This window comes from Protomyctophum bolini, assembly GCF_963924005.1.
Source record: "Protomyctophum bolini genome assembly, chromosome: 17".
Taxonomy (NCBI): Eukaryota; Metazoa; Chordata; class Actinopteri; order Myctophiformes; family Myctophidae; genus Protomyctophum; species Protomyctophum bolini.
In genome coordinates this window covers 6,045,707-6,055,176 of record NC_137878.1, presented here as the reverse complement: position 1 = coordinate 6,055,176, position 9,470 = coordinate 6,045,707, and positions in this window count along the sequence as shown.

Below are 9,470 nucleotides of genomic sequence, written 5' to 3'. Positions count from 1 at the left end.
ATCGATACGATATACGATATTACCGTTAAAATCTTTTCATATTCTACATTTTAAGTGTTGCAACACTTATACATACACGCACGCACACGTGTGGGGATTGAAAAACCATAAAACCTGGGTGATCTATTCTACTGTATGCTATCAAATTGTATGTTTATTCACGCAGCATAGTACTGTACAGTATATTGGTGTTTTAAGAAGTATGTTATACTTTAGCTATTGAAAAATAGCAGATCTACAAGCTCATAACGAGGCACCGAGTGCCACGCTACGAGCCTGTCTGCTATTTTTGAAAAATCGTGAGAATGTGGTGCAAATCTTTGAATATATTCTGTCAGAGCGATCGTTTTTAACTCAATCTTTGCTTCATGGGGGGTCCCTGGAACAACATATTTTCAGATGGGGGTCGGCGGCCATTTACATATATTTTTGGGGTCCTTGACATGAAAAACTTAATTTAAGAATGACTGACATAGAAGCATAGGCTTTTCAGAAAACTGACATTTGCAGAAATGTCTTCAGGTCTAAATGGGACCGGATCGCATCTCCATGATATGATCTACTGCACCACGGATATGTCAACATGAAGTCGAAATGAGTCATAGTTCTCTCTTTTTGTATCTTTTTGTCATCAGTTTCCTCCTTTAAGTGAAAGAAAAGTAGTGTCAAAATATCTTTTGTATATTCGGTTTTAAAACATGGCCGTATAGTAGCTTTTCGTGCTGGAGCCCTTTTTCCGTTTCTCGCAAAAACAAGATTTTTGGGAGATAAAATATCCTTCGAAGTAGCTATGCATGATCACAGGGGTGAGGTGACATTGTAATTGGCTGGCAATATTAGAGGGAGGGGCCTATGTAAGCGACTGTGGCAACCACACTTGAAAACTTTCCCACTCTCGAAGGTGGTTTCAAAATTAGCCGGTTTAAGTTTTAGTCTAGTTTTAGTCGACTATAAGGGCTCCATTTTCGTCACCGCTAAACCCCTTATCCCTAAACTTCTTTGCCTTTTTTTTTTACTATTTTGAAAAACATTTTTGAATAGTTCAACTATAGCCAATTGACACGTTGTGAGCTTGTAGACTGGCCATTTTAACTATTCAAAAATGTTTTGCAAAATAGTAAAAAAAAAAAAAAATGGCAAAGAAGTTTAGGGATAAGAGGTTTAGCGGTGACGAAAACGGAGCCCTAAATGTCATAAGATTTTAGTCGACTAAATCTACAGTTGATTTAGTCGACTAAAATGTATTTTGGCAGGCCTTGATGCCGCTCGTAATGATTGTAACGATTGTACGCTTGCTGCTGAAAATAGCCTGATCTATACAAGCTTGTATATGGATCTGCTATTTTCAGCATGCAACCAAGTGTAAAACACGACAAACTATTAAGATTTGATTAGTGGCCTTGAGCTTTTGGGCCTGCTGTGGCCCCCCCGGCTACTTGGGAAAGATAAGCTGTGTTTGGACCATCACTGTCTGGGGCCTGTCAGCACCCTCTCTCTCTCTGTCTCTCTCTCTCTCTCTGTGGGGAGGAAACCCCCTCCCTGTCGGTCCATTGTTCTCTTCACACCGAGGCCATTAGCATGAAAACAGCAGGGTGGATTCTCACAGGACACTACAGAGGAAGGGTCTATAGGAACTGTGGTTCTTCCTGTCCAAACCTGGACATGCATTTTTCTGGACAGTTTTCTGATAAACCAATGTTTCTATGTCAGTTTTTCATGTCAAGGACCCCCATAATTATCGATGTTAGGCCGCCGACCCCCCCCCCCCCCCCCATCTGAAAAAACGTTGTTCCAGAAGAAAATATTTGAGTTAAAAACGTTCGCTCTTAAATAATATATATTTATTCAAAGATTTGCGTCACATTTTCACGATAAAAATAAATAAATAGCAGACCTATATACAAGCTCGTATAGCGCGGCACTCGGTGCCGTGCCGCGCTATACGAGCTTGTAGATCTGCTTATTTTTCAACAGCTAAAGTATGACATAATGCTTTAGAGCACCAAAAGGGGTTCCCACCCAGAATGCGTTAAGATTTGATTAGTGGCTTTAAAAAAAGTTGAACATTTATTTTATGGATTAAAAGCTTCCTCCAGGGGGTCTTGAGGTTGTTTCCAGGGGTGGTGGTCCTGCAGCAAAAGGAGGAAATTATTCTTTCCACCAGCCATAAATTAGCCCAATGAGGGAATGTATAAAATATAGCCAATCAATCACATTCTGTTGTGTTGTGCGCTTATTTATACAGCTATTTTCTGCAAATGTTTGCCTATTATGAGTATGACACAGGCCCAGAAATAGGCATGTGAGGGTTTCATAATATGCCAGTGTTTACTGTAGTCTGTATAGCGTTTAAGCCAAATGGTGTTGTGGGGAACCGACTCGCGTCAGACTTTGGCTCTCATTTTACGTCTCACAAAAACTGCACTTACAGTTTCACAATCCGCCAGGTTCTCACGGAGGGGAATAAAAAGCATCCGAAATGTCAGTGGAAATATAGGATTATAGGGTTTGTTGCAATATTGACAGAGAGAGAGAGAGAGAGAGAGAGAGAGAGAGAGACTGCATTCACTTTGCTGCTTATTGTTGTTGTTGTCATCGTATAATATAGTATTCAGTAAACAAATGAAATGTGAGCCGTGGATATCAGGGTCGTGATTTAGCGGCTTTGTTATAATGACTTGTTGTTCACTGGGGGAGGCGACGTATGCAAGCCAACAGCAACACACTTTGTCTAAACGTGGCGTGAGAAGTGTTCAGGCTGTCCAAAAATATTATTCCTCACATAATAACAGCTCCCGCGTGCCTAAAGGCAGAGAGAGAGAGAGAGTGTCTCCGTCAGCGCCAAGAGGCACTTGGACGGCCTTCGAGGCCTTAGCTATCTCACAGCTAAACAGGTGCCTCCTGTTGGAACACGCCATACAAGCGTCTGCCAGAGGCACGCAGCACCAAAGAGCACACATTTCACGGAATCTCCGCTCCGCTGCAGATTAGGGAATTCACTTCCAGTCATTTTTACTTAGTCGACTAGTTGCCTAGTTTACTAGTCGACTAGTTATACCTATTACTAACTACCTATTATGTAAAAATATATATAGTATGTATATAAAATAAATATTTTTACATTTAAAAACGGTGTAAATTGGTGACTATAACTATAATCTACCTGATTTTGAGGACTACAAAATAAAATAAAATAATTAAACTAGTCAATAAGTCAACTAGTGGATTTACTAGTCGACTAGTCGCTTAACTATAACTCCATGCCACATCACACCTTATGACGCCTATAGTGTATGGTTAACATACTTTTTTTTATTAAATTGTTATATTTGTGATGTTATCAAACATAAGACATGAGGCTACATTTCCCAAAAGGAATTGCTTGTATTTAATTCAGTCTGACCAGAAACAGCTGGGGCCTATATAAATTAACGAGGGGCGGGAGGTGAGTGGATTTCCCCTCTCCCGGCCCATGCAAATCCACCCCTGTGTACAGCGCTATACTCAACTGTCTTCCTGCTGTGTTCTCATCAGTGTTGTTTTTGGCAGTATACATTTAGATTTTAGTTTAGCCGTAGTCTTTGCGATATAGTTTTCATTTAGTTTTAGTCCCCTGGAATGTCTTAGTGTTAGTCTAGTTTTAGTCGACTATATGTCTTGAGATTTTAGTCGACTAAATCTACAGTTGATTTAGTCGAGTAAAATGTGGTTTGGCCTTGATGCCGACTCGTAATGTAATGTTTTTACACTTGCTGAAAATAGCCGGTCTACAAGCTCACAACGCGTCGCAGCGCGACGCGTTGTGAGCTTGTAGATCAGCTATTTTCAGCATGCAACCAAGTGTAAAATCATGGGCGGAGCTTGGGGGGGGGGGGGGGGTGCAGGGGGGGCACTGCACCCCCCTGGTTAAACTTAACTTCTGCTTCTGTAGTGCATGCATGTGTGTATGTGTGTGAGCTGCTGTACTACCTAAATAACTCATTTTTAGGGGTTAGGGCATTGTAAAAACGCTAAAATAATAAAATAAAGGTAAAAAAAAATCGTGCACGCAAGCTTCGCGTGCGTGCGGGTGTCGTTCGCCAAGCAGTCGCACCCCCTGGCGTCAAGTTCAAGCTCCGCCTATGTGTAAAATGACTTATACTGGATCTCTTGTCCACTAGTCCCTTCCTAACATTTCAGACTAGTTTTTATATGTCGACGAAATTGTCAGTATATTTAGCCTTAGTTTTAGTCATCGTAGCTTAGTTTTCATTTAGTTTCCATTCGTTTTTGTCAGTGGAAAAAGACAAAAAAAACCGTCTTAGTTTTAGTCTACGAAAACAACACTGACCAGACGCAGGGAATATGTTCCCCACGGGCCTATAAAAATTAACGACATCACGGGCGGGAGGTGAGTTATATCAAAAACTGAATGGATTTCCCCTCTCCCGCCCATGCAAATCCAACTCCAAATCCAACACAACTGTCTTCCTGCATGTATTCTCATAAACCAGGGGTTTGGGGGATTGTTTTTACGGCTCTATAGCAGTGAGTCTCAACCCATTTAATTTGAAGGACCCCCAGTTTTACATGCATTTAGGCTAGGGAGCCCCCATGTAATAGCATTTCTATCTCTGAGACGCCAGTTCATATTATAAAATCAATGTTAATGTAACTCTGAGAGTGTACAAATGGACCCGTTTAGGGTCCATTTGTACCCATAAGGGTCCATTTGGTTCCAAACTATAATTTTCCTGGGGACCTCCTGGAACTCCCTCAAGGAGTCATAAACCGTTAGGAAATACAGTGGCTGTCATCAATCAAGGAACTGATTGGGGGGGGTTTGTTCGTGTCACTCAGTGCTGAATCACGCACTAAGCTTTCCCAGGTGTGTGTTTTGTTTGTGCCCTATAGCCTCTGAAAACGGAGGAGGAAGGAAGGAAGGGGGTGAGACATCTCAATCTACCGAGGCAGGAGGAGCAACTCGAGAGAGAGGCTTATATCATGCAGCTACGTCGAGGCCCCGTGTGTGTGTCAATCAGAGGTGCTAATTAAGCGTCACAGTGGCTCCCTGTACCTGCCGAGAACATATTAATCCTGTTGGTTCACCTCAGTAAACACCCTCCTGTCAACACCCCTTTCCCCTATGCATGCCGATACACACACACACACACGCACGACACACACACACTCAACACAATTGGACCACACACTTTTCACGTACCACACCACATTTTCTCCAGACGGACACGCATCGCTTTCCGACCGGACTCCCGGAAGTTACATACTATACACACACAGCGCTACATTCTGTGCACATGCGAGCACGTGCGTGCGCGCGCACACACACACACACACACACACACACACACACACACACACACACACACACACACACACACACACACACACACACACACATTTTAATTATTTTATTTGGATCTGCACAAGAGGCGTAATACAATAGACCCAAACACTGATCAGAATTAGGTTATACATTATATGGTCCAACCAGATATAGCTGCTGCACATGCTTAACACACAGAGGGAAAAGAGGAAAAAATAAAAAAAAATATATATAGCACATTGTTGACATACTATTACTTGACACTACTAGACAGGATGATTGTTTTGGGTTTTTTAAGCCACCTAGGGATACATGAAACAACGCCTTCTCCAGACAGACAGACTGCCCATAGTAGCTGAGACAGAACAGTATTTAGCCAGCTTTTTTGCATTTGTTTTTAGCAATCCACCCAATTGCAGACCCCTGAGCACAAGTTTATGGACATGGCCCAGACTTCCAAATACAAGGACAATAAGTTGACAGTTATATCCCAAGGCCATAATACGTTCCACCAGAAGCTGATATTTCATAAGTTTGGATGTAAAACAAGTGTCCATATACAAATATAGTAACAGTTTTTCTAATGTCATTGATGAACACAATATCTGGTGTATTTGGAATATTTACACACACACACACACACACACACACACACACACACACACACACACACACACACACACACGAAATGTTTATGTCTGAGTAATTCGCCTAGTATACCTATTTAGTCGTTATAGGCCTTCCCAGAGGCCTTAGGTCTGATATAAATAGCTCAAGTGTGCACGATTGAACAAATCAATTAATTAGGCAGCAATAAAGGTGAAAATATTACAAACACACACACACACACATTTCCAATGCAAACAACCTTCTTCTCGACACATGACAGCTGTCAATCTTTTTTGCCAGCGAGCTCGGCCAGTATTTGCTCCACTGCGATTGGCCAGGTGGTGCTGGGGTGTCCCGATTGGCCAGTTGGTGCTGGGGTGTTCCGATTGGCCAGGTGGTGCTGGGGGGGGGGGGGTCCCGTAGTTTTTCCACTACAGGGTTCACCAGATGGTCACGGGGAATATGGAGCCAGTCAAGGCTAAATATATAACATTTATCCCTCTCACTTATAAATAATTTCCATACTGTGTTAGGACTAGCAATGAAACATGGACAGTGTGCAAGTGCACCTGTGACAGAATGACATAAAAGGCCTTAATCGTTGTTTCCGGGCAGACTTTAACCTGTTCTGTGCACGCGTGCGACATTTTCAAAAACGGCAAACGAATTTGAATGAAAGTCTGACATTTGAACAATTTCATAATTTGCTATAGCTAAACCAGCCAATTCTACAAGCTCACAATGCATGAGCTTGAAGATCAGTTTTTTTGCTATTCGTCATACCCCAAAAAATATATATAGTGCTTGACCACTTATACCCTATACTTGCAATTATACTACTCAAATTAGCTGATCTACAAGGCTCACCACGTAGTAGAATAGGAGAAGGCATCCGAGGTAAGTTGGTGGTGCATGGTGGGCAGGAGCGAAACATTAAACAGCACTTTAGCTGAGTGCATATATCTATCTGTCGCTCCATTAAGATATTCAAACACTGCGATGGTGCCGTGATAAAATAAAGATGATATACTGCGAGGTTTGTTCGACTCACAAGCCCCAAGGTATATATGGGATGTCTATGATGGTGTCAAACAGCATGAGGTGTCGTACGAGGGAGACAGAATTACATGCAAAAGTAGGAAGACGTTACAAGAAAGTGAATGGGGAAATTGCACTAATGATGACTTATAAGCCATTCAGAACGGGAACCCCCGTTTGGTGTTCTAAGGCAGTATAGGTTATACTTTAGCTATTGAAAAATAGCAGGTCTACAAGCTCATAGCGCAGCGCCGAGTGCCAAATTATATAATATAATATAATATTATATTATATTATATATTATATATATTATATAATATTATATAACATTCTTAGAGCGAATGTTTTTAACTCAAATCTTTGCTTCTGGATCCATAGAACAACATATTTTCAGACGGGGGTCGGCGGCCAATTACATTTGGGGGTCCTTGACATGAAAATGTTTGAGAACCGCTGACATGGATTTTTCAGAAAACTGTCAGGATTTAGAAGACATTTTTAGAACCGTCATGGGCTAAATGGGTTAAATCATTAGAATACAAATAAAATGGTGTCGTGACCTATAATAATAATAATGACATGCTCAAAATAGGTAATTGTGGTTAGTTGGTTTTGATTTCAATGCGATGCAACAATCATAATGAATCAAAACATCAAGCGGTATGTTATCTTTTTTTTGTGTGTATAGGAAGTGGAAACATCCTGGACAGCCATCTAGGGAGACTCTGCTCTCGGTTTTTTAGAAGGAAAACACCCCTGAACGCCCCCCCCCCCCCCCCCCCCCCATGCAGGACATGACAGAGCAGGACAGGACGACCCAGCACGGACGGACCGGGGGGGGGGGCGGAAACCCCCGAGATGTTCACACCCTTTAAGTTAACAAAGCCCCATCAGACAGTAACAGAAGACACAATTCCTCACTAAACTCTACAGAACTATGCTGCAAGTCGGTCACTTTCCAAATCTAATCCACAACCAACCATCCAGGCAGAGCATTCTGTACATCTAGGATTCTACGGTACAACCATTAGCCTACAATTAGTTTTTGATGAAGTCTATGCATTTTGCTGTTTGATTTTGAAACCTGACCTATACTGATTGCGGAATCAAATCCGATTTATATTTGGTCTTTGGATTTAAACGTACCTAAACGTTGCAACGACAAAAAAAGAACAAAAAATTATTGTGGTATTTTGAGTTTGAATTAGAGATGCTCCGATAATCGGCATTTATACCCTATCTGGAGAAACTGATCTTTTACACAATTTAAGTCAATCAGATATATAGTATAACATTTTGCATTTTTGTGACGGGCTTAAACATTCTCCCCTTCCTCCCCACACGCACGAACAGTTTTGACGTGGGTTTTGACATTATAATCAATTTGGAAATATAAAAATGTGCAACATTTCACAAGATCAGTATCGGTATTGAACCTATCATGAGAAAAACAATCGGTGATCGGTATCTGTCCCAAAAAACCCTAGTTTGAATCGCCGCTGACCGCATTGCGTTGGTTCGCTCAAACTCATTTGTTTTGGCTCTATACACACCACACACTTGTGCACCCGCACATTGTTTTAACTATTTTACAATCCCTTTTTGACTGAAACGGAACCTTCCTGGTTCAGTATCAACAAGGAATCTCAAAATAAACCATTTTCCAGAGATATACACATACACAGTGACCTTGCCCATATGGAAAAAAAAATACTAAATTTGTATATGTTTTACATGAAACTTGTAGTTAATATATATGACAGTCAAAGCAGATATAAGATCCATAGTATTTTTTTGTAAAGTGAAACTTATATAATTTTGTCATTTATATGAACTATATAAAACAGTCAAAGCACATATAAGATCCATAGTATTTTTTTGTAAAGTGAAACTTATATAATTTTGTCATTTATAGGAACTATATAAAACAGTCAAAGCACATATAAGATCCATAGTATTTTTTTGTAAAGTGAAACTTATATAATTTTGACATTTATAGGAACTATATAAAACAGTCAAAGCACATATAAGAGCCATAGTAAGTTTTTGTAAAGTGAAACTTATATAATTTTGTCATTTATAGGAACTATATATAACAGTCAAAGCACATATAAGAGCCATAGTATTTTTTTGTAAAGTGAAACTTATATAATTTTGTCATTTATAGGAACTATATAAAACAGTCAAAGCACATATAAGAGCCATAATACGTTTTTGTAAAGTGAAACTTATATAATTTTGTCATTTATAGGAACTATATAAAACAGTCAAAGCACATATAAGAGCCATAGTACGTTTTTGTAAAGTGAAACTTATATAATTTTGTCATTTATAACAGTCAAAGCACATATAAGAGCCATAGTAAGTTTTTGTAAAGTGAAACCTATATAATTTTGTATCTTATAAGACCTATATGTGACGGTAAATCCACATACAATATTCTTAGTAAATTAGTATAAATTGAAATACATATGTGTGTTGTCAAACTTGTAGAGTT